Source organism: Canis aureus, chromosome 6 (genome assembly GCF_053574225.1).
Source record: "Canis aureus isolate CA01 chromosome 6, VMU_Caureus_v.1.0, whole genome shotgun sequence".
Classification (NCBI taxonomy): domain Eukaryota; kingdom Metazoa; phylum Chordata; class Mammalia; order Carnivora; family Canidae; genus Canis; species Canis aureus.
The window spans coordinates 69,383,966-69,410,758 of NC_135616.1; the positions used below are offsets into that span (position 1 = coordinate 69,383,966).

At 42.2% G+C, this 26,793-nt stretch overlaps 1 long non-coding RNA gene across 15 annotated transcripts in view; it reads right to left on the bottom strand.

The window, feature by feature from the left end:
* Window positions 1–18,018, bottom strand: part of LOC144316324 (uncharacterized) — a 34,910-nt gene extending 16,892 nt beyond the window's left edge. For 11 of the 15 annotated variants that reach the window (XR_013382212.1, XR_013382207.1, XR_013382201.1 and 8 more), the window contains exons 1-3: window positions 17,883–18,018; window positions 8,192–8,292; window positions 594–702 (exon numbers count right to left, since the gene is read on the bottom strand). This is a non-coding gene — a long non-coding RNA (uncharacterized LOC144316324). The remainder of the gene's footprint in view (window positions 1–593; window positions 703–8,191; window positions 8,293–17,882) is intronic. The other 4 variants (XR_013382210.1, XR_013382202.1, XR_013382198.1 and 1 more) reach the window with 2 other exon arrangements.
* Window positions 18,019–26,793: the final 8,775 nt, after the last annotated feature.

The window sequence follows — 26,793 nt, forward strand, 5'->3', positions numbered from 1 at the left end:
GCAGTTGCTCCAGGTTAGCCCTTCTTGGCTCTGGGAGATTTGGAGTCTAAGACAGCCTCCCACCTCCCCCTCCGGGGTTCTCATTTCCAGGAGAAATAGCTTCTGTCTCTGCACGTCTCCCTCAACTCTCAGCAAGACCGGAACAAGCACATGAAGGTTGTAAACCTGCTACTTCACTGGGGCTGTTTATTTCCAGTCGACAAATATTGTGCCAACGTTCACTTCAATTAGGAGACACATTTGACAATTTGACTACTCCATCTGATGCCTCAAGGGCAAATTTCAGCTCTTTCAGGAAGGGATAGGCCAATAACGGATCCATATGAATAAAATATACAGACAAGGAACATTTGCAGCAGTTTGGGGAACCACCTTCTACAGCAAGGAGAGTAACATGTCTACATGAAAACAAAATTCACATAAATAAAGCATGGGGCTTAAACTGGCGTGAGGCAGAGAATTCAGAGTGAAGGCTATGGTGCCTGCTTGCCCATCACCTGTCCCGAGGTGGGAATTAAGTGAGAATCAGGCCTAAGAAGGTTAAGACATTTGTAATTCTATGGGAGAAATCACCGCAGCAGAGTTCAACTCACTAAGACGCCTGCTAATTTCTTCCAGCTTCTACTGCATCCTAGCAACGGGAAGTTCTTCTTGGAGTCTAATGTCAATCCTCCTGTTTCATCCTTTCTCTGCTTTTTAACCCTGAAGACAAGCAGAAAAGCAGCTTAGCATCCTCCTTTCTACAGCTTTCCAAGTTCTGGATGGTGTAAATCAAGGACCGGGTCCTGAGAATAAAGCACATCCTGCTTAGCACCAACACGGGGGCAATAGGAGCCCAGGGGGGTGACGGGTTTGACCCTCAGCTGCACCCTACCCCTTCTCCAGCTGCCCAGGGCAAGTACCATGAGCCCACTGGGCTCCTATCTCCCCATCAGGGAAGGGGGAAGTCAGTTTCTTCCTCATCTTACAAGGACCTCCTGGGAATAAAGTGAGGTGATAAGACTGTCAGGAAGTGAAAGTTGGATAGAAACGGAGGGACCCTTGTTACTTTGTTCCTGTTTTCTGAGCTGACCCGATCTCAGGTGCAGTGAACTCACAGGGAAGCTCCGTCACTGAGATAGGAAAGCAAAACTGCTTTTAAGTTCACGTGTCTCAGACTTACAACTCGTGTAGTTTCCTTGATGATTAAGCCTGGGTCATCTTAACTCCTTATATGTACAGTTGTTCAAAAAAGGACATCACTCAGCTCCTAAATAAGCTTGGTAATAATCGTAATGGCTTTTTTTGGGGGTAAAACTCTAGATTCCTCAATTCTCTCATTCTCATTCATTCATTCATCTCTTGTTCTTTCATTCATTCAGCAAACATTTATGGAAAGCTAGGATTTATGGAGAGCATGGGAAGCTATGAAGTAGAGATGTTTCCTCCCTGGGGGAGACAGAAATGCAGAGCCAGCCTCATGAATGAGGAGGAATGAAACAGGGTGGGAAAGAAGACACTCAATTCTGTACTGAGGAGCAGGATGGCTTGATCTAGACCCAGAACATGATTCATGAGTCAGAGCTTGTGGAGGACAGAAGGGGGAAAGGACATCAGGCAGAGGGCACCGTTTGTGCAAAAACCCAGAGGACAGCGGGACAGCACAGCTCTGCATTTGAGAGCTGGCTTTGGGTTTCCTCTCCCTACCCTCCCTTCCTCTTCCCTCTCTTTGTATCCTTCCTTTCTCCTCTCCCTTTCTCCCTGCTATCATTTTCCTCTTCCTTCCCTTCCCTTTTTTGTCCTCATGATTCTAACAATAATTTTGGTCTCATCTCCAATCCAGATACATCTGAATAGAAATTAAGAAAACAATCAAATACCTAAAGTTCAGGCATGGTTTCATTCTCTCTATAACCACTGTGCTGAGAGGTGAGGACTCATGCTGGTCACCTTACCACTGAGATCTGCTCTGAGACACCCCTTCCTCCCACTTGGTCTCCCTGGGTGGATCCATCATTCTTGTCTTCATTCCTGCCCCCTGGCTGCATTTTTTTCTACACGCTTGAAAAGCTCATTTGAAGAACTCGGGGACCTGGCCGGACGTGGAGAGGATGCCTGAGTGAGCAAAGGGGCCACCGAGCCGTTGGAAGTTCATCAAGGACCCAAAGGCAGAGAGACGTGGGCAGAAGTCATTTACATGTTCACCATTCCCAGCATTAACCAGAATGTGTGTGGATGGTCCAACCATCTTGGTAGCCTTTACACAGATACAATATTGACAGGAAAATTGCTACAAAAGTCTTATTAGAACAAAGTCCCATTTAAATTATTTGGATTCCTGATATCTGATCCACCCAGATAGCTCCAGGTAGCAGAGATTATTAAAACTATACCCTCCTGGTCTGATTGTTAAAAGTTTGTGAAAGACAAATTGACCTGATATTGGCCGTGCTGGCCATGTAGCAGTCCCTCTCACCCAAATTCATCTGGCTGTGCTTTTGAGCTAAACAACACGCATCCTCAGACTTCATAAATTGTCATTCCTCTGCCCATCCAGAGAGCAGAAATTCATGACTTGATCTCAATCAAACAGTGTAAAACCCCAAACAAAAATACATCTGGACAGACAAACAGGATGCCAGGTTTTTGCTTGATGAGAAGGGAAATAGCTCAACCCTGGCCCCTTGAAATGAAGGCTTTATCTCAAAAAATGCTCATGGAACCTTAACAGAGTCGCTGAGACCAGCTTCCCTTATAATATACAACATAAACTAGATATGGAGCTCATTTTGCTCAGTGCTTTGTGACCTGGAAAACATTTTGTTGGAGCCTTAAAAAAAATTAGCCCACATTCATTTTTTTTTCCCCAAATGCGATGATCATCATTTTCTGTTCCTGTAGCCCAGGTGAACAGCAGCCAGTGAGCTGGGGCAAAAAAAAAAAAAAAAAAAGAAAGAAAGAAAAAAAGAAAAAGTGGACTTACAATTTCCTGACACAGTTAACAAGCCGTTAAAATTCTGTCCTGTTCAACCTTAACATCAGTGTTCAGGGAATCAGAAGGCTAGAACTACAAAGGAAAAATAGATGCTCATCACTCTGGCTGGTATCTGTGCACAAAGTAGACCGAAGAGCAAACAACAACAAAGCACTGCCTACTGGTCAATTAAATAACCCATGATCCACAAAATGGTTACTAAGGCAAAATTTGTCTGAATACACATTTTCCTCAAGAAAAAAAAAATTATCTTGTGTTTTGTAGTTACAAGTGTGGTGTATTTTCTAATAGAGGGAGATCCATCTGGAATGTCCCCGCTGAACACAAAAGCAAAAGAAATGTGACTTGAGCCGAGAGCCTCCCGGACCAAGAGGAAAACCTAAATTGTTGCTCTATATTGCTTCTACTTTCTGCTCCCCCCACCCCGCTCCTCTCTCCACGCTGACCTGGGGAGGGTGTCTCTGGACAAGAACAGCAGCAGGCTATATGCAAATGTTTTCTTAATTGTGTCCTAGCCATTACCCCATTGTGGAGGCTTTTAAGATAATTTATTAATATTCTCTTTAACCGCTGTGGATGAAGCAGTGGGCTGCTGTGGGTTTTTATGGTATGTGTGTCTGTGTGTGTGCCTGTGTGTGTGTGTGATTTTTTTCCTGAGTTATTTATTTGATAATGATATTAAATATTAGAAACTCTAACAGCTGGTGTGTTTATCCTGACTTGAGTGTATTAACCTCTTTAGCCCTTTTTTCCAGAAGAAGGATTCAGCATCACAGATTTGACTGTCAGCTGTGGTGCCTGGCGGCCCCGCCGATTGGCACTCTGACAAAATCTAAAGTCCAGAGCAGCAAGTAAACATGGATGACATTGCAGTGAGAGAGGGGGAAAGAGAGCAGATGATGACTTGAGGCACCTGCAGCTGCTTGCACCCAAATCAAAGTAAAGGCTGAGCTCACTGGAATGGAAAAACACTGAATTTACCGGGAGTGAGTTGGCTCTGTGCTAGGTGAGGGAGGAGGGGGCTCGATGGAGGGCACGGGAGGGAAGATGGAGCCCTGAGCACTGGCATTTTGCCCACTGACAATACTCAGCTAAAGTACCTTGGGGGAAATCCCTGGGTCCTAAGGCCCCTGTCTCCCATATGGCGGGTGAGGATTGGCAGGAGCCAGCACTGGGCTGCTGGGTCAGTGGACTGGAGGACCAGCCTGCGTAGGCTGAACCTCTGGGTAGGACAAAGGTGACATTCACTTCCAAAACATGGTTGGAGCCCTCGAAATACCTTTCACAGGCTCTGTGACCTTCACCAAGTGATTTAATCCCTTGGCCTCAGTTTCCACATCTGTAACATGGACATAAGAACATGTGGTCATGGTCACGGTGAACCATAGCCAAATGACATAATGGATGGACGAAACACAAATATACAAAACTAGTAATTTCTTGTTTCTATTTTTTTTCTCTTCTTGTTTCTGACCTATAAGAATTTACTTCAGACCCTTCTCTTCTGACAGTCCCCAGATTTGAAGACACTGAGGCATGCCAGGCCTCTGTAGGAGTCTCCTCCTATAGAGTAGGTCCTCCTACTCTCCTCCTGGAGTCTGAGTTAACAATTCAAGGTCCCACTGTGGAATGCTGGAGCTCCTCACCCCATGCCCTGGGCCTGAGTGTTTACAGAATGATGACTTGGGAAGGAGGGTAAGTAGCAGTGTTCAGGTTTACAGGAAAGATTTTTTTTTCCTTGGAAGAGACACATTCTCTTCTAGGGCCACCTGCTGCCTTAGGGCCCTACAGCATGAGTCTTTTGGGCAACTTAACACTTCCAAGTAAAACTAAGGGGATGATTGGTCCAAGTAAGTGGGGCACAGCCTCAGGAGGACCAGCCAGAGAGGCAGGCTGGGGTTGCTTTCAAATCATAGATGAGGTGCTTCCATTGCTCCAGAAAGACAGAGCTGTTATACTATTCATCACAGTGTTTGGCATACAGGGGCGAATTGGTTAATGAAGGAAGGAAGAAATGAATTGTTGAATAAGACTGAAGTCCATCTCTGCAAGAGACCACAGCTAGAAAGTACATGTCAGTGAGTCCCACACCCAAGGCAGGACATTTCAGTATGTTGGACAGCTCTCATGTCTCATCTTATCTTAGATCCTTTTGCACTCACCAGTACCCAAGGCCTCAGACCCCTTGTTCTGGTCTAGCTGCCACGCAAGACCAACAAGAGCCCAACCTGACCACATCCCTGTGGGCCAGCACTGCATGCCTCTCACCTTTCCACTGGGGATCCCTGTTGTCACTGCAGTTTGACTCACTGTGGGAATTTCTTGGTGCCACACATGGGCAGCTGTGAAGTATGGAGTAGTCAATACCCCACTGGGGTCAAGATCTGGTGGATACCTTCCTCTCCTGGATGGAGAAGATGGTGGATTCTCCTGAGACAGTAGTTCATAAGGCCTCTGGGAAATGAATGCTAAGACATGGAATTTTCAGTTGTTCATGGCTCCAAGCATGATGAGTGTGCTAGTGCCCCCATTTAGGCTCTCCCTCCTGTCCTGCCTCACTCCACCTACCCCCACCACCACCACCACCACCACTCCTTACTCCCAGTGACTGTACTCCTTCAAGAAGAAGTACTCCTTAATGAAGACTTTTGCCTTAAATGTCATGGAAGACTCCTAGAACATTCTTCCATTCCTTAACTTGGGTACAGGAGGATTGATGCATTCTTAGCACACATTTGTACCATGGAGTTACAAAGCTAAGTTAAGCAAGATAGTTAAAGTGGGTTTGTTGGGTCATCTCCATTTCCATTCAAACCAAGTTCAAATGTCTGATGGATTTCTAAGCTACATGGGCAGCCATGAGTGGGATAAAAAAAAAAGGCATGTAGAAGGATTTGGGCTCCCAGGAGGCTAGATGGATGTGGACTTGTTCCTCTTCCCACCGTTCACCATCCTCACAGGGCACAGGGGTGGAGTGGGGCAAGGAGATATTAGTGGTTAGTACAGTCTTCTCTCCCTGTGTTAACACTGGACAAGGTGATCATTCATGTGATGTGAGCATTGAAGTTGTCAATTGTGAATTAATTCTTACAAACATTAATCAGGCACTTGCGAATGCTTTGGTGTTGGGTAATATTCTGGGGTGCTGGTGGTCATGGTAAGGATAGATTCATAGAAGTATACATGCCTTGCAGTTGCTTGAGGTCCCTGCAAATATGTCAGAGGTGAATCTCATTTGGACAGCCAGTGGCTGTAGATTAATATTTGCAGTATGGAGACTGGCAGGAAGTAGAGATGTGATGGGGCAGCAAAGGTGTCTATTTGTGGAAATCACTTGGTCCAAAAAACTGTAATAGATTTCACTTCCAAGGGCAGCTACAGATAAAATCCTGTCTGTAGAATAAGAAAGCCATTCCCAGGGTTCCACCAGATTGCTTGGCTCTGTGTCCCCAGATGGCCCCACCTCATTCCATCACAGAATTGTCACTCACCATTTTCCCAATGTCATGCACCCTCTGGGTCTCCATACCTGCAGCTTCCTCTTTTACTCATCTTTCCAAGACTGCTTGACCCCTCAGGGGAGCTGCTTCTCTAAGCCCTGCCAGCACTCACATCTGTGACCTCAGGCTTTAGGAACTATTATTGAAAGCAGCCAGCCACTGCCTCAGAAAGAGGCAAGGAAGGATTCCACTCTTTGGTTTGCTCTGTATCATGAAGAAATCTAGCTGGAAGTGGGGATGGAATGCGGAAGGGGAAGGAGTCTAAGTGGAGACATTCAATTTGGAAGATCTCAGAGAAAGTCCTAGTCAAACCTATTCCCTTTTTGGTTCCTTCTACCCGTTTTTAATTCTCCTCCTTCCAGATGCTTAGTGACACCCAGCAAAGTCAAGGCCAGTCAGTTCAAGAGTTACACACTATTACAATTAAAATTAAAGCTTAAGGGTTGCCTGGATGGCTCAGTGGTTGAACGTCTGCGTTCACCCTGCCTTCGGCTCAGGGTGTGGTCCCAGAGTACCGGGATCAAGTCCCACGTTGGGCTCCCCTTGAGGGAGCCTGCTTCTCTCTCTGCCTATGTCTTTGCCTCTCTCTGTGTGTGTCTCTCATGAATAGATAAACAAAATCTTTAAAATAATTAAAGCTTAATCTTCACTTATTATTCTCTTTATTTCCATTTTGACAGGCACCTCTCCTTTCTGTATGGATCAATGCTTAATTCAAAAGAATGGCTTTCTAATAGTGGAATTTCTAGTATTTGGCATCTGCTTTTCTTTTAACCTTGACTCATCAGCAAGCACCTACATTTGAGGTGAGCTCTATGTGTATTTGTCTAAGTCAGGAGTCAACAAACTATGTTTATGGGCTAAATTGGGCCAATTGCCTGTTTTTGTAAATCAAGTTTCATTAGATCACAGCCACATTGTTGGTTTACGTATTGTTTATGGCTGCTTTCAGCCCTACAAATGGTAGAGTGGAGGATTTGGGACAGAGACTATATGGCCCACAAAGTCTGAAATATTTATACTCTTTCTGGCCCTTTATGGAGAATCTCAGTTTAAGTTAACACCTAGGTTAAATTCACAGTAGTGTTGAGATGCGGGTATGGTCCCAGAGGAATCTGCTTTTGACTCTGTCAAGGGGCATTTTTCTCCAGAAATGTGAAGCATGAAAAGAGCCCTATGATCAGATATTTCCAAAAATAATACTAATGCTACCTCAAATTAAAGCCTTTTACTTACTTCATCTGATCTTAAGGCTCAACAATGGCCTCGGGGTAGATACTGTTGACCCAGTTTTAGAGATTGTAAAACCAATGGCTCTGGGGAGTTACTGACATGGCCTATGTCTCAGAGCTTGCATGGGATAGAGCTGAGACTCAAATTCTGGTCTGAAGTGTGATCATAGCGACATCCCCAAATGCCTCAAATGATAAGTACTACCATCTATTAAATACTAGGTACTATGTAGTACAACTTCTCTCTACTTCCTTATTTAACCTCCAAGCCAACTTCATCAGAGATGGGAATGTGCAGCACTATTGCATTAAAGAAAGTCCTCGTGGCTTTTATAAAGGGTTCCTCCAAGTCATAAACTGCTACCACCGCTGTGACCAGTGATGGCCTTTCATAAATGCTTTGGCTCTCTGAGGGGAAGGCAGTTCCCTTTTCCTCCCTAGAAGTGAATTCTGCTCATTTCTAGGGGACTCCATTGCTCTTTTACCTTCCTCCAGGCTGGAGAACTCATCCTTCATCATCCCTCTCCCACACCAGGCAGCTGGACCCATCTTGCAGTGTGGCAGGTGGTAGAGGGGCTCCGGGTGTCTAATTGGGAGACAAGAGTAACAGAACAGACCAACTCATGGTTTGGCTGAAAAGACAAGAGAAGTGTGGTTTCTCAGCTGCTGGCGTGCTCTGGCTCAGGAAAGGAATCAACACTGGTGTTTCCAGCTTTCTAGCTTCCTGATACTTTGGAGCCACTGGGTCACAGAGAAGCACCACTCCGGGCAACTACACTACCAGTGCGGTGTGCTCTGTGCATGCCCTCTCGCCGGTCCAACCCATCCTAACTGCCAGGACGATTTTATCATCTGTCAGATGACTCTGGTGTTAACTCATTATACCACCACAGGCACTTTGGGCCAGATGCTCTATGATGAGCTATTGTCCATGTAGAAAATTCATGCTCATGTGCTAAGTTGTTAAAACTGCTATCTGCTCCTTCCAAGAACTTCAAGATACCCTGTTCTGCCAGAAGATCAACTAGAAAAGCCAATAGCTGTTCTGAGTGGCTGTGGTACTCAGCAGTGTGGATGTATTCTTACTTGCTTCCTTTATGTACTTTGCTTCTTCCAGTTCCATATTATTTCTCAGTCTGTCTCTGGCAGAAAAGATGAAAGGAAGGATTTGAGAAACTGACATCAAAATAAATATGTTTCCTTGATGTGGATTGCAACTCCTGTGTGACCTTGCAAACTTCTGATTTTTGAGGGGGTGGGATGAATTGGATGGAACTCTATCATATATGAAAATAAGTGCAGATGGAATCACCTCTTTGGTGCTGTCATTCTCACTCTTGAATTCTAAACCTGCGTAAGCAGCTGTGTGTTAAATATCCACCTGGATGTTTTGCACATACCTTCCACCAAATACATTCAAAAGAGCTACTTTTTCTCCTGTGTTGGTTCTGGGCCTTACCTGCCACCAAGTCCCCCAAGCTAGCAACTTGGGGCGGGGGGTGGGGGGACCTTGGACATTCCCTTTTCAGCCCACATATCCACCCCCACTCAGTATCCTGGCTTGAGCCCTCGCCAGCTCCCCTAGATTGTTACCATAGCCTCCTAACATCCCTTCCAGCTTGTGTTAAACTGTAGACTCTTTGCCAAGCAAGGACACATACAGATAAAGATGTCAGTCAAGAAAATAAGTAAATAGGGAGAAGGATAGTACCAACAAAGAACTGAAAAAGAAGATTTGTCCTCTGTTTACCAGTACAACAAATGTTTCAAAACCAGTATATGAAGCAGAAGATTCAGAAGACGTGGAAGTGTAACACATTGCCCTTTGGGAGTTGAAAGCATGCCACGTATCAGCTGTGCTGTGCTTCCTTAGAGTCATTCATTGCTAAATTGTCACTAACCCCATAAACAAAGTAAGCTCCAAACAGAAAATAGGCTTGTGAATTTAACTGAGTCTGTTGTCAAATTTCAAAAAATATTGCCTGTGACTAAAAAGGCTATTTTCATTTAACATGTGTCTTACCTAGCATTTCATGTTTGGAAAGATAAAGCAGGCTTTGTCTATGCAGCTCCCAGAGAGAATTTTGAAGTCAGGTAAACAAATAAATAGTGACCATGGGGATGTCCACCCTAGTGGTCTCCGTGACTCAGTCCTCCAGCATCAGATGCCGCCACTCATCTCTCCGGTTTATTGCATTTGCTGTCCTCATAACACCATTATGATTCCAACAGCAAGTCTCGGATGCCCACAGAGCCCTCTCCTGAAGTTGCCCCTGAATAGAGATGGTGACAATGAAAGCAGTGCTGACAGTAGCTGCTTTCACAAGACACTGTATTGAAATGTTGTGCAAAGTGGGCAGGAGATGGGAGCTTGGGAGCTGATGGTGTTCCCAGGGAATGTGGGGTCCTCAGGCCCCTGCAGCTCCTTCTTCATTGTGAGATGAGAGAAGGACTCAGACTCAATTCCAGTTTGCCTCTGTCATCACTTCTAATCTAAAGAACACCTGGCAAGTGGGTAAAGATCCAAGAGGCAAACCTCTGCAGGAGCAGGGGCACGTGCCTGGTGGTAGTAGCCCTCTGTCTTTGGCTACCATTCCCTCCACCTAGAATTCCTCCTCCCCTCGAGCACCACGCCTTCCATCCCATAATTCTGGACCCAGAAATCTCCTGTTCACCATCCACATCTCAATCCTAGGGCCTCTGCTCTGTTCTGACTGAAGGAGAATTGACCACAGGCTCCTTTGCTTTCCTGAGTCATCCATGCATATGGCTGCCTTGCCACCTCAAATGTTCTCATGAGAGATGTTCACTTCTGAGCCTAGGTGCCTGCCTAGACCACCAGCCTCTGCTGGATTTGTTCTTGTATCCCAAACACCTTGCATAGTGCTCAGCATCTAGTAAGGACTTTCCTCTGATATAAATTAATTCTGTGGAATATCCCAGGAGCAGAGGACTGTAATACTTGTATTTTTCTAGGGAAGAAAGCAAATCTTGAAAATCTGCAGCTTGTCCAGCCTGGTAGGTATTTTCATAGCTGATACTGTGGAACTTCGGGTTTATTCTCTGGACAATAACTAAAGCCACTGCCTACGTGAGCTCTTCAAAGAGTTTCTGTCAGGAGATCCAAAACTCAGCGTGTTGTCAGTAAACGTGTTAGTCAGAGGAAAAGGGGACACAATTCTGCTCGGGCTGGTGTAAAGCATCAGTCTGAAGGCTGAAACATCTCTCCTGCTTAGAACAGGCTGTGGAGCTTTGTGATAATGTTATTAGGAAAATGAACATTTCTCCAGTACTTCCTGAGCTGACCTCTATACCACGGCATCATTATTTGGTTTGCTCCGTCTTTCGATTCTAGAATAGCAACTAAACTAGTTTTTGCCAGAAACCCTGAGATACCTTCCAAGGTCCAGTAGAAATAACTGACATCCAGGGACACCTGGGTGGCTCAGTGGATGAGCATCTACCTTCTGCTTAAGTCGTGATCCCGAGGTCCTGGGATCGAGTCCCGTATCGGGCTCCCTGCAGGGGAGCAGGCTCCCTGCTTCTCCCTCTGCCTGTGTCTCTGCCTCAATCTTTGTGTCTCTCATGGGTAAATAAATAAAATCTTAAAAAAAAAAAAAAAGAAGGAACTGACATCCACATCTGGGATTACTTGTGCTTCTGTCTGTCAGGAGGCTTCGTCGAAGATTTTCCATTACAATGGAGATATCAGAGGGCTAAAGAGAGTTGTAACTAATTCATTAGCTATAGAACTATTCTGGTCATAGTGGCTTATGATGCAAAGTCATTCCAAGTATCCTGGATAATGTCTAAGAGACCCCATTCCAGTCCAGCTCCTCATAAGCCCTCAAAACTTACGTTCCTTTGTATCTACTTCTTTACGAAGTTGTGTCTAGACACAAGCTCAAAAGGGAAAAGAGAGCCTAGATGAGTCTCTTGTAGACAGCAAATAGATGGGTCTTGCTTTTTTATCCAGTCTGAAACCCTGCGCCTTTTGATGGGGTCATTAAGCCCGTTCACATTCAGAGTTACTATTGAGAGATATGAGTTTAGTGTCATCATGATATCTATTCAGTCTTTGTTTTTGTGGACTGTTCCACTGAACTTCTTCTTAAAGGGGAATTTTAAGAGTCCCCCTTAAAATTTCTTGCAGAGCTGGTTTGGAGGTCACATATTCTTTTAGTTGCTGCCTGTCTTGGAAGCTCTTTATCTCTCCTTCCATTTTGAATGAGAGCCTTGCTGGATAAAGTATTCTTGGTTGCATGTTCTTTTCATTTAGGACCCTGAATATATCCTGCCAGCCCTTTCTGGCCTGCCAGGTCTCTGTGGAGAGGTCTGCTGTTACCCTAATACTCCTCCCCATAAAAGTCAGGGATTTCTTGTCTCTTGCTGCTTTAAGGATCTTCTCCTTATCTTTGGAATTTGCAAGCTTCACAATTAAATGTCGAGGTGTTGAACAGTTTTTATTGATTTTAGGGGGGGATCTCTCTATTTCCTGGATCTGAATGCCTGTTTCCCTTCCCAGATTAGGAAAGTTTTCAGCTAGAATTTGTTCAAATACATATTCTGGCCCTCTGTCCCTTTCGGCGCCCTTGGGAACCCCAAATAATAGTGAAAGGGAAAATAAGGGAAGGGAGAAGAAATGTGTGGGAAATATCAGAAAGGGAGACAGAACGTAAAGACTGCTAACTCTGGGAAACGAACTACGGGTGGTAGAAGGGGAGGAGGGCGGGGGGTGCGAGTGAATGGGTGACGGGCACTGGGTGTTATTCTGTATGTTAGTAAATTGAACACCAATAAAAAATAAATTAAAAAAAAAAAAAAAGAGAGCCTAGATGTACCATGGTACTTTTGGAGATGCCTTTCTCAGGTTAACTCAGGGGAAGCAGTGGGAAGAAGGTCTGACTGTGAGCTGATTCCAGGAGGAAGAGTGTGGGAGGCCAACTTCTCCCGTCCTGGATCCTCCAGCTGTGAATGCACTGTCAGCATCTCTGATGACCTTGCCTTGCCTTTCCTTCTAGGCCATAAAAGGAAGAGACGGATTTGGGCATCTTTGTAACCCATGTGGCTCCTCATACACAGTACATGCTGTCAATAGATCAGAATTCATTATTACCTTATCACCTGGACTATGAACATGCATATGGAACAATCAAAATTCTCCAGTGAGGTCGCACTATTGTCTTTAAAGTAACTGAGCATTTGCCATGTACCAGACCCTGAGTCTGGGATATGTAAATAAATCCCAGGAAGTATAAAAATAAAGAAGATTCAGTCTATGCCTTCTAGGAGCTCAAACACTAGCAAAGCAGTCAGCCAGGTAAATGGATCATTTCAATATGATATTGCCATTTTTTTAAAGTAGTTAATAGACAAATGCTTGTTATGTTCTTAACACTTGCTTTATCTCCTAGAGTTATTTTCGCCATCTAAGAATTCACACAGGTTGGGTAAACTGAAATAGGCCCTAATGTGACAGAGCTGGTGAGGCAGTCTGATGCCCGTGTGAGCCCCTCATGTACCACTAAGATAGAGGTGCAAACATCAGATACTTATTTCCTTTCCTTCTTATAAGGCCTAGAGAAGTAGGCACCCTGTTAGACACTTTGTAGTTGATAAACATTTTCACTGAATTTGACTAAATACTGTCTCCATTTCTCTCTTTGTTCTGAGCTCCCGTATCACCAGAGTCTATACACCATCTACTTTCATTCCCATCTATGGACCTTTCTACTGGTATGCCAACAGCTCCATTATTTTCTTTCCTAAATGATTTTTATGACCCTAACTTGGCTGTAAAGTCCTTGAAGACAAGGATCTAGTTTCTATTTCTATGTCTCCATCAGCACCTGGCACAGTGTTGACATACGGCAAATATTCCACATATTGGCTAAAAGTTGACGATTACTGCTGTATTTTCCAATGGCACAACTAAGCCAAACCCACTCTAACGTTCTTTGAAGAACTGTTAAATAAACTTTAAATAAACAAGATGTGGAAAAAACCTAGATGTCAAGCAGCAAATAAAAGGGTAAAAAAAAAAAACCCCACAAAATGGCATATATATATATGGAATGGAGTATTATTCAGCCCTAAAAAAGAAGGAAACCGTGCAATATGTGACAACAAGGATAAGAGTTGAAGATATGATGCTAACTGAAATAAGCCAGCCATAGAAGGACAAACACTACAGGATTCCACTTAGATATGAGGTATCAAATATAGTCAAGTTCATAAATACCAAGAATAAAATGGTGTTCATCAGGAGCTGGGGGTAGGGGGATGAGGGAGGTTGCTGATTAGGGTGTATAACAATTTAGTTATGCAAGATGAGTAAGTTCTAGAGGTCTGTTGTGCCTGAAGACAACAAGACCATATTGTATACCTAAAAAGCTAAGAAGATACATTTCATGTTAAGTGTTCCTAACACACACACACACTTAATCTCTCTCTCTCTCTCATATAATCCTTAATGCCTTTAAATAAAAAATAAACAATAAACTAAATTAAACCAAACCAAAACTTACCTTGGTCCTATTTCCATTGCCCTTTGCTGTTCCATTGCTTTGTTCCCTCTACAGAAAAACTTTTTAAAGGAGCTTTTTGTCTCCCAGTTTGATTGAGATATAATTGACATATAATATTGTATTAGATTAATGCACACAGAATAATGATTTGATATATGCATATATTATGAAAGGATCACAATAAGTTAACATCCATCACCTCAAATAGTTACATTTTTTTCTTGTGATGAGAACTTTTAATATCTACTCAGCAATTTTCAAATATACAGTACAGTATTATGAACTATAGCCACCATTCTGTATATTACACCCCCAAGACTTACCCATCTTATAACTGGAGGTTTATACTTTTTTATCACTCTCAGCCATTTCCACCATCCCTCACCTTCCACTTCTGGCAAACACTAATCTGTTTGGCTTTTTGAGGTTCCACAGATAAGTGAAATCATATGATATTTATCTTTCTCTGTCGGATTTATTTCACTTTCCATAATGCCCTCAAGGTCCACCCATATTGTCACAAATGCCAATATTCCCTCATGTTTTATGGCTGGATAATATTGTATGTAGATGCTACAACTTCTTTATCCATTTATCTGTCAATGGACACTTAAATTGTTTCCAAGACGTGGCTATTGTAAGCAAGGCTGCAATGAATATGGGGATGCAGATATCTCTCTGAGATAGTGATTTTGTTTCCTTCAGATATATTCCCAGAAGTGGGATTGTGGGATCATATGAAAATTCTATTTTTAATTTTGTGAGGAATCTCCCTATTGTTTTCCAGAGTGGCTGTGCCAGTTTACATTCCCACGTACACAAGGGTTTCCTTTTCTCTCTAACTTCACCAGCACTTAGACTCTTATGAGGGTCTCTTAGATGACAGTCATTCTAACAGATGTGAGGTGGTATCTCATTGTGGTTTTAATTGGCATTTCCCTGATGATTAGTGAGGTCAAGCACCTTTTCATATTGGCCATTTGTATGTCTTCTTTGGAAAAACTTCTACTCACTTCCTCTGATCATTTTTTTAAATTGAATTATTTGGTCTTTTTTATTATTGAGTTGTATGAGTTCCATATATATTTTAGATATTAACCCCTTATCAGACATAAGATTTGCAAATATTTTCTCTCTTCTATAGGTTGCCTTTTCATTTTATTGATGGTTTTCTTTGCTTCTAGTGGAGAAGCCTTTTAGTTCTATTTAGTCCGACTTATTTATTTTTTGCTTTTGTTGTCAAATCCTAAAAATTATTACCAAGATAAATGTCAAGAAGCTTATCCCCCCTTTTTTCTTCTAGGATTTTTATGGCTTCAGGTCTCATGTTCAAGTCAAATCAAGTTGATTTTTGTGCAAAGGAATGTTCTATATTGTTAGCAATTTGCTTCCTCTCCTTTTCTTTTAGACCTGATCCAGTTGAGTGGTTACCTCCATTACTTTTCCAAAACTGCTATTGTCCAGGTCATCACTGACCTCCACATTGTGAAAAAGAATGACAACATCTCAGTGTTCATCTTTCTTCACTTCCCCACAGCACTTGAACCAGTTGATTTTGATATGTTCCTCTCCTTGGCTCCAAGAACCCCATATACTCCTACTTCTTGACTTTCTCTTTCTCAGATCCTTTCCTGGTCTTCTCATTGCCCAAATCTCTTAATATTGGAGTGTCCCAAGGTCCTGTTCCCAAGAGTGCCCTTTGTCTGATTCCCTTCTTCCTTGATGATCACAACCAGTCTCGTGGCATTTAAACATCAGATCTATGCAAATAGCCTCCAGATTTATATTTAAAGCTCAGATATCTCCCACTAGAACAACTTCAGACTTATACTCAGCATTCTGTTTGGATATTTGTTAACAGATATCTTAGATTCAACATGCATAACCCAACTTGCATTCTCCCCTGCAAAACCTCCCTTCCATTTGAGTTATGAGAAACGCAGCTCTTTCAGTGCTCAAGCCCAAAACCTCAGGCTACCACCAAATCTATCAGGAAATCTCCAAACTTATATTTGGAAACAGAACACTTCTTCCTACCTCCACCTCTGCTGCTTCTATTCTCTCCTCCTATCCATCTCTCTGATCTACCCTTGCCTTCTATTCTCAATAGAGCAACCAGAGTGATCTTTAGAAAATCTAAGTCAGATCATGCCATTCCTCTGCTTAAAATTCTCAAGTGAGTCTCCATTTATCTTAAAATAAAAGGCAAAGATCTTACAATGGCCAATAATACCCTATAGGATTTAGACCCCAGGACCCCTCCAACCTTATCCATCACCCAGCATTGGCCACCCACATGCAGTACACCCTGAGCTAGTCACACTGGCCTCCTGATGTTCCTCAGATCCCAAGTAGTCCACCCCCTGTGGCCATTGCACTTAGCAATTCCTTTGCCTGGAAGCTTTAGCTCTGGATACCTGCACAGATGGGTCCCTCCCATCCCTGTAGCCTTTACTCAAGTGTCAACTTCCTAAAGTTCTCACTCTGACCAGCTGAGAGCACCCCCTACTCTGTTTCCCAATTTCTTTTACCCAAATGTACTTTGCCTATTTCATAGTATTCATCACCCTAGAACATATGATAATGTGGTATTTCTTATTTTTACTATTATTTATTTCTTATTGTTTATTATCCATCTTCCCCCACTGGCATAGAAGCTTCATGAAGCAAAGATCCGTCTATTTCGTTCAATGAGTCATCCCAAGCTCCTGGCACATAGTAGACACTCATGAATATTTGTTGAATGAATTAACAATTCATTAGCCTACTATTCTGGAACCAGGTAGGCAGAGTGAGTACCTACAGTGGATCTTCACAGACCAAGAAACCTAGTGGGTCAGGGTCCTGGGTATAGGAGGGAGGGAGGATTAATCATTTATCCACATGCCCCTCTCCTGGTGGTGGTGTAAATAGAGATTTAACCTGAGCGTCCTTCAAAGCACTGAGCCTTCCCAGGAGAAAAGTGTTGACAAAGTACAGGAGGGTGGGAGTTGCTGAGGGTGAGACTTTGATTTTCAGAATTTCAGTTTATTGGGAGAGCACGTTGGGGTCCTTCCCTCCTCATGGGACTGGCCCCCTTTGTCCTTCCTCTTCCATCCGGGCTTCACAGCTACATCTTGTGATCAATCCCCTTCCCCTGGGGGACAAGGAGGGGCTTGGAGCTCAGACACCATCAGCAACACAACCCCAATCAATGCTGAGATCAATGCCGGTGTTTGAAATCCAAATCCGTGGCATTCACTTCATCCAGCAGCATTTTCCTCAGCCGAGTGGGGACTCCAGGAGCTGTAGCCTTTTTCCCTCTAAATTGAAAGTGGTTTTTTTTAGTCACAGTAGTGGGTTTCAGAACTGCAAACCAGAGAGGCGTTTTGATTCCACAAACAGCCCCCAGAGGAAACCATTTCAAGCCTGACATTTTTCTTCTTTAGCCAAGGGACCCAATAGCATCATCTCAAAACTCTCCTTCCCCCAGGCCTCCCCCATCTTTTGCACACACACACACACACACACACACACACAGAGAGAAAAATTTACCTCCCATTGAACTAACTTAAATGGGAAATAAAATCACTTCCTCCAGCCTATTTTTACTCCATCAGAATGAAGAGGGAAAAAAATGTATTATAAAGAAGGGTTCTAATGACCTTACCTGCTTAGAGCTACAGACACCAGAGGATCTTATTAGCTGAAAAGTCTCTTTTGTGTTCGCATCTGTCTAGGTAGGGACACTACTGCCTTCGTGTTTGTGTTTGGACAGGGCCGCCCAGCCTCCCGATGTCCTGTGGAGAGGGACACCTTGAAGTGCCTCATGCCGACATCACAGAGCCCCGGGTCTGCTTATCTGGGTCAGCAGAGAGCCTGCTCCCCACAGGCAGCCAAGCACTTCTGGGGAAATAGAGGATTTGTTAAGAACTGTATGTTTGTTCCTGTGCTTTTGTGAAGCCTCTACATTGATGAGCAGCTCTCACCTTCCCTTCCCTAGAAAGACAGAGAAATTTATCTGGAAAGGAGAAGGGGTACCTCCTAGAAAGCTTGAAGCTTCAGGAGTCTGAAGACATGTCTCTTGCCTGATGAAAACTGGGGGTGTCTCAAAAAACTCCTCACCTTTGGAGAGCATTCAATCCTGGAATGTCAGAGCTGGAAGGAATGCTAGCAATCAATCAACTCATGCCCTTCTCCAGTCCCATTTTACAGATAAGTGAACTAAGGAACAAAGAGAAAAGCAAATGGGAAGCAACCACTCTCGCCTAACTAGAGTGGTAATTCACTTCAGAGTTTCCATGTAAGGAAGGCTTATGGTGGGGGGCAATATTTTGGAGTGGGCACTTGGGAGACATATTTTGAAGCTCCTTTTGCATTCAAGATACTGTTTGTTTGTTTTTTTTAAATTTAAGATATATGTTTGTTTTGGAGGCCTTTCTAGAAGCTGATATACCAGAGACACCAAAGATCCACTTTCCTCAAGAACACTGTCTCCCAGGGAATCTAAAAAGTCTGCTTCCTAATCTAGAGCTGTGTCCACCACTCTTCATTGCCTTTCCAGTGACATTGTAATAGTAGATAATCATCAGAATCTCCATCAGAACATCCCCTGGAGCCATGGTCATGAATTTCATCTTGGCATAGGCTGGGTGATGCCTTTTCTATCATAATATGCCTGGTTTGGGGTGCCCTGTGGACCTTCAGGCTGCTAGGCTTCAAGGAAATAAACAGCATCAGATTTGTCTTGCCTAGAAATTTCAAAAGTCTTGGCTCTGAGAGTTCTCATTTCTCTGCCTGCTCTGATTAGACCCATATTGGCATTTTCTGGGTTTACAGTGTTTCCAGTCTCCTGCTACCAGGAATCCTTTGCATGAGTGTCACTCAATAGAGCTTACTTCATAAGCAATAGCCTCCATGGGCCTGGTAGTTTTGCCCAAATCTATACCACCTTCCTCTACATACATTGTTAGAAAGATGAGCCATCAAGGGAATGCTCATAAATTAGTGCTACCCATCCCTTCTCCTGAGAAAATAACTATAAATTTTTGCCTAGTGATGGGAGGTCAAGAATCTTGATCATCATACCAAAGATATACATTATTATGATTTCTTTCAGCTTCCCCCTTCCTCCTGCCCAAGAGAATGCTGTACATTTACAAGTTTCAGACCAGAGCAATACTACTTAACCTCTAATAAAGAGCAGAATTATCTGTGGGTCTTTTTCCAAATACAAAATCCTAGTTCCACCAGAGTCAGAATTTCTTAATGCTCATTGAATTGTAAGGGTGGGATAAGAGTGAAATTTTTAAAAAGTTCATTTCTTTTTATTTCCATCATATTATCAGGTGCATTTGGTTCAAATAAAAAAATTAAATAATCTAGAGAGGCTTATGAAGAAAAAGCAATATAACTCAATTCCCTCCTTGCCCTCTTAGCCATTCCTCTAGGCTTTTATCCCAAAGACAACTCTGTTCCCTTCTTCTACTTATTTTGATGGTTGTCATCATGTGTGATATAACACATTTCTGTTCTTTTTGTGGTTATTATCTGTGATCAATGAGGATTTGGTTCATTGATACCACTTCCCCCACCATCTCTCCCAAAATGAGTGGATTGCTCTTCTCCATCACCCCAGCTCTACATCAGGGAGCAGTATGCTCAAACCTCCACTTCCTGTCCATCCCCCAGACACTATCTGCAGACTCTGCAATCTTAGGATGAAGGTAGTGCTGGCTGGAAGGGTGGGGGCATTACGCTTGCCAATAGGCTGATTCTAAAAGTTGCAGACCAAAAAACAGTACTTATACTATTATGCTCATGTCACTGTTGTTCTCTGCAGAGCCAGGAACAGTTTGTTCTGGTGCGTGTGCAACTGGTAAATAGGGGACCATGTCAGGACACAGAAGTTGTACTTGTTCATGGACAATTTTGGTTTTTCAGGCATGTTACTGTGTGAAGCAATCAAGTACAAATTTTGTCACAATTAAGGAGAAACCTTTGACATTATATAAGGATCTTAAGAAGCACACATTGTGGAATGAAGCCTTTCATCCATTCAAAAAGAATTGAGTTCAGCAGCTTCTGTATTAAGTAATCGAGGGAAGCTACAAATGTATTGCTGCAAAGATATTGCCCCTGTGTCAAATAAGAAGAAGGAAAAAGAAAACAGGTTAATGAAGAAGGCTGTCCCTAGATTGTATGTTTTGGTTTTGATGACTCTAATTTCCATTAGATGTAAATGTCTTCAAGGACCAACAATACCTAAAGAGAAGCAGAATCCTAATGTTTAAAGAGAAACTAACTGTGACTAGCTGCAGATGCCAGCAAACAGTTAACACTGCTAATATTTTTCTTAGGATTGTTAGTGTTTTTGTTAGTGCTTTAGTTACAAAGTTCCACAAGGTTTTGGGTCATCAGTCAAACCCTATTTTTCCCATAAGCCCTATAATTTTTATTGTGCAATTTTGTAGATCATGAAATAGTTCAGGGATGCTTATATGATGTTATAACAGAAACTCATGCCTGTGTGGGGGGTATGTTTCCTTCTTAGTGAGAGCGAGAACTTATCAAAGCTTTGATATAACTACTGTGATAGAAATACATACATATTCCTAAAGAGACAACTTTGAATGAATTATCCTTTTCTATATTTCACCTTTAGAATTTCCTCAATATTTTTCAAACTCTTAATCATCATCTCTGGTCTATTAATTATCCTTATTTCTAGAACTTATTTCATTTCCTCATTTTGCTTCAGCCTAGACTGGTTGTTCTTTCATAGTTGTTCAAACCTGTAGGGTCTGTTCATAGCTGTTTACCCTCATATATAATCTATCTTGGGTGAGTGTTCCACATTTTCCTTTTTCTTGGTTTAACCACTTTTATTTACTGGTGTCTATTTTTTAAAGACATCCTATAAAAGGATGCAAGAGGCATACTTTGAACACTTGCATATATGAAAAAACTATTTCCAGCTCTTAACTGAAGATATATGTCTGGGTATAGAAATCTACATTTAAAATATCTTGCCTCTGAATTTTAAAGGCTTTACCCCATTGTCTTCTAGCATCCAGTGTTTCTGATAAGAGGCATTATGCCAATATAATTCTTATTTCTAATTTTTTTTCTGAATGGTTTAAGGATCTTTTCTTTATTCTTACTGTTCTGAAATTTTACATATGTGTCTAGTTGAGACTCTTCTTACTCATTATGCTTACTCATTACTCATTATGCTTCTTACTCATAGGCACTTGATGTCTTTGTATTTAAAGAATCTAAGGAAATTCTCTTGTGTTAATTCTTTAATGAGTTCTTACTTCTATTTTTACTCTTTCCTATTCTGAGAACTCTTATTAATTGGATGTTGGACCTCCTGAACTAATACTTGATATCTCTCATGTTTTATCCTATTTTATCTTATTTCTTCAATTATAACATCTTTTCTGAGATATTTCTCTAACTTTATCTCTTGAGGCTTCTATAGAGATTTTTAAATTTTAACTATCATATTTTTTTTAATTTATTTTTTATTGGTGTTCAATTTACTAACATACAGAATAACCCCCAGTGCCCGTCACCCATTCACTCCCACCCCCCGCCCTCCTCCCCTTCTACCACCCCTAGTTCGTTTCCCAGAGTTAGCAGTCTTTACGTTCTGTCTCCCTTTCTGATATTTCCCACACATTTCTTCTCCCTTCCCTTATATTCCCTTTCACTATTATTTATATTCCCCAAATGAATGAGAACATATAATGTTTGTCCTTCTCCGACTGACTTACTTATTTTTAATTCCAAGAGCTTTTTCCTGTTCTCCAGTCATTCCTTTTATGTATCACCTTTTTCTCACATATAGAAGCAATATATTCTCTAATTTCTCTGAATGTGTTTACATATATTTAAGTTTCTCTTCTGCTCCCTGAAATACTTGTTGCCTTCTAATAAAATACAAGACTCCCTCTGCCTTCCCCAGCTGCTCTGGGCTTTAATGGGCTCATTGCCTTTTCATGGCACATCTAGGCAGGGGCTTCCTAAATTCTACATCACCAATTGTCCTTCCTACGTCCACTTTTCTCTTCTGATAAACAAATTTGTGGAAAACTCTTGTCTGTTTCTCCTTTTCCTTTGCATTGTCTTTGTCAATGTGGGTTTATACTTGGATTATACTGTTTACTTTAATGAGATCTCCATATGAAGAATGTGCGTCTATGATCAATTCAGCGTCTTGTGAGAGAAGTTGGCACCTAGAGTTTTTTAAAGATCTGTAGGATGCCATATGACCCAGTAAATTACACCTCTGGATGTTTATCCTAGAAAAATAAAATTGTTTGTTCACATAAGAATATTTATATGCATTTCATAGGAATTTTATTTGTAATAGCCAAAAGACTGGAGACACCCAAAATATTCTTTAACTTCTAACTGGAGAAACACATTGTGGTATAGCTATACAATAGAAAACTACTGAGCAATAAAAAGGAATAAATTATTGATAAACAACAACTTGGATGGATTTCAAGGTCATAGTGCTAACTGAAAAAAGCAAATCTGGAAAGGTATTTACTGCCTGATTCCATTTATAGAACATTCTCAAGGTGACAGAATGCTAGAAAAGATCTGTGGTTGCCGGAAATTAGGGAAGAAATAGTTGGAGAAATAGTGAAGCTATTAAGGAGTGAAGTGAGGAAGTTTCTTTGTGGTGATGGAATAGTTCTGTAATTGTGTTAGTTACTCAAATATGCATATGTGATAAAATTTCATAGAACTATACACACATGCCCCCAAAAAGTCTATGTAAAAACTCATAAAATCCAAATAAATATGAGTTGTTAGTATTTATAAACACATCAATTTCTTTGTTTTGACAATGTTTTGACAATGTATGATGTTTGTGCAGAATATTTTCATTGGGGGAAGCCAGGTGAAGAGTATACGGAACTCTGTACTATTCAAATTGTTTATACCTGTTGTTTACTTTTAAAACCCATTGTACTAGTGAGTCTTAATAATTACAAAATAAAAGCTATTTTAAAAAACAATAATTTTCCATGAAACAAACAAAAAACAGCTCAGTAGGTGGTTCCGATTATAATACATTTTTGAGTTTTGCATTAAACTAGGCTCTGAAAAGTTCTACAATAAACTCATCCCACTGAGTTCTGCTTAATCCAGCATTTACCAAATCTGGTATTATTGAGGAATCTCTTTGCCACATGTTTAGACACACATTACAGAAAACTCAGTGGAAAATGGTGACAAAAGAAATGCCTATATGTTTGCAAAGCATTTCCTTGAAAATGTATGAGAGCACAGAGTCATCCATCCCCATTGGCCAGTCTATAAAGTTGGTTTCATGATGTCTTTTACACTTGAACAAAAAATTTTAACTGAGTCTCCAGAGCTGTTCTGACCAGTGTGGCTGCTCTTAGGACCCACAAATGGGTCAAGAACTGTGGGGACATGTGGCCTTATTGCAAAAGCTCTCTGGCTGAATAACCTTGGACAAATTGCTTCACACCCCTGGAGGTATTATGTCCATCACCCTATTTAGAATACCCCTGGTTCAGTTTGGGATTAATGAGGAAATAGTGCTAGAGCAAATAAAATTGCTCTGAGACTCCAAGACATAAGACCCATTTATCAGCCAACCTAGACCATGCTTTCAAATGACAGAAATCTACCTGCTTGGGCAGGTGGGAAAATGGATTATTGCTCTGGACCTTCTTGCCTGCAGATGTAGAGTTACTACTTGATTTTATTGGTTTATAGGAACAGCAGCTGGCTACAGCAGGCAGAGTTGTGCTGATTAGTAAATTGACCACCTTCCCTAATGCCACTACTCTACTTGCCCACATTAACCTTGCCTTAAACTTTTCAGGAGTTACATAATCTTGCCTCCCCTCAGCCTTTATGAACTTTGTTTTCAGCAGGTCAATTTGCAGTGGCTTGTTTTTTACATTGAAAAGACCAGGAAGTCCTTGTCATGGGCAAGGCTGTCAACCTTGGGGATTCACACTTAACCTGTGTTGTTTTAGAATACCAACATAAATCTACCTGTTGCCAGGTAGCCGAGACCACCATTTTGACTTCCTTGTAACTAGTCAAGTCAGCTGAAGCTGTCAAACCGAGTATGTCCTAGTGCCCATCTTGGTCTCCACCAGTGTGATTGGAAACTCCCTATGGGTGGGATTTAGTCTTTTCTTAAGAAAACAAAGCAAAAAATAACAAACAAAAAACCAGAAACAAAATCATTCTTCTGAGCTTCACACATAGCAGATGGCCAAGAAATGCTTAGCTCCCTAGCCTGTTGCTATTGGAACTCTGGCTTACAAGTCAAGAGGCTAGATCTCAGGATGCCTCTACCCACCCTGGAGACCTGGACTGTTCACATATGAGATGAGAGTGTTAAGGCATCAACATTGGCCATAGAAACCACACTTTACACAGCAAATCACAGAATCCAACATGTGTGAACAAGTAGGGTTCTGGTTTACTTGATGATAGAGTGCTGGGAAGGGACTAAAAAGCCCAGCCAATCACATCAGTTTGCCATCTCCTTCAACTCAGTGGACCTCCAAGGGCTGCTTGGAGAAAAATTTGACTACCTATAGATGAAACCTTCTTGGTTTCACTTTCACCCCCTGATACTGGTCAAAACAAAATTAAAGAAGGTCCATTATCTACTTAGGGTGACCAGCTATCCAGCATCCCTGAGCCTGAGAGCTTGCCCAGAATGCGGGACTTTCAGTGCTAAAATTAGGACAATTCTGAGAAAACTGGGATGGTTGGTCACCCTACTGGAGATCATTCAAGAACATAGGAGATAATGGCAATAAGGTCAGAGTGATGAGCCAGGTGGGAAGAGGCTCCAAGCACGTGGCAGGTAATCCCTAAAATGATCCCCAATGATCCCCACCTCCTGGTCTTCATGCTTTTGTGTAATACCCTCCCTTTTAAGCATGAGTGGGATCTGTGACTTCCCTCTAACCAATGGAATATGGCAAAGGTGATGGATATCATCCCTATGATTATGATATGTTATAAAAAAAACCCAGTGATAGCTCACTGGAGCTAGAACTCTTTTCCAGGCTTGATGAAGTAATGTCAGAGAAGCCCATGAAAGAGGAATTGTGGGAGGCCTCAGGCCGAGAGCCAGCAAAAAGTCAGAGCTCTCAGTCATCCTGGGCTTGGAAACAGATTCTTCACCAGGGGAGCCCCCAGATGAGGCCACAGCCTGGCTGAAACCTTAATTGTAGCCTTGTGAGACCCTGACCAGAGCACCCAGTTAAGTTGTGCCTGGACTCCTGACCCATGGAAACAGAGATAATTAATGTGCATTTGTCAAGCTGCTAGGTTTGTCTTAATTTGTTCCATAGCCATAGAAAATGAATACAAGATGTTTTCAAACATGTCCCTATGCTTCTAAGAATTAGCTCACACAGGAAAGGGTTAACGTCTCCACCATTCTGTGATGCAGTCTGCTTCTGGCACTTTGTCTGAGAAGGTGGCACACCCAAGTGGGTGTTAAGGTCTACCTCTGGCCCCAATTCCCTGTGCCCTGTGTTCCGCCATCCTGAGCCATGTTTGGTGCTCTGTGGAGTCATTCACAGAACCTGTGAGTACCTTCCTTGTTCACATGCTTAGAGTCTCAAAATCAGAGAACCAAGGTTTTTAAAATAGGTCACTTCTGACTAGAATCACCCTCTTTATACAGCAGTGACCAGTTCTCTTTAGGATGGCATATTCACTTTTAACAAATTGTCAAATTAGGAGTTAAAAATCAACCTTCAAAATGGTTCTTTTCCTTCCCTCCTCTCTGTCTCCTTTTCTTCCACTCCTCCCTCTCTGTCCTCCCCCCCCCCCTTCATTTGCACTCATTTCTCTTGTTCAGAGAAGATGGTAAAGGGATTAGAACATATAGCATGGCACCAAACTGGTCTCATGGAGGTGAGGACCCTGCTACTAGAAATGTAGGCAGGACATAAAATTGACAGTTTTTTCACTGATTGCAGGTCGACCTCAGAGATCCTTTGTTTGGCCTGCCCTGCATTTCGGTGTGATTATCCATTTGACAACTTAGTGGAAGTAGCAGAAGAAGGGCAGTACTTAGGCCTCACGTAGCAGCTGCAAGTGGGAGTTGGCTGTGCCCCTCCTGGCACCTTGTCACCATGCACCTAAGACTGAACATCCTCAGGCAATTGACTTGGTCCCAGATTAGCATACATGATCAGTAGCTGTCCTGAATATCCTGAGCTTTGGAGCAACGTTGCCAGCAACTCAAGGCTCTTTCCAGTTGGAAAGAATCAGGGAAGCATTCTCCCTGGATGGCAGAGACTTGTTTTCTTATAAGAACTCACCTGACTTCTCAATTACAGGGCAGCTGACCCCACAGGCAGTAGGAGCAAGATAACTTCAACACCATGACATATGTGCTGCCAATGCCAAAGTGCCAGGCAAAGTGGCTCTAGAAATCCAGTATTATTTATTTACTTTGAAAACGGATAGATTTACTTATGCCTCCTATCAATCTAAAAACTATTTGAGGTGAACATTTCATGTTCATCAGTGGGCCAACCACCCAT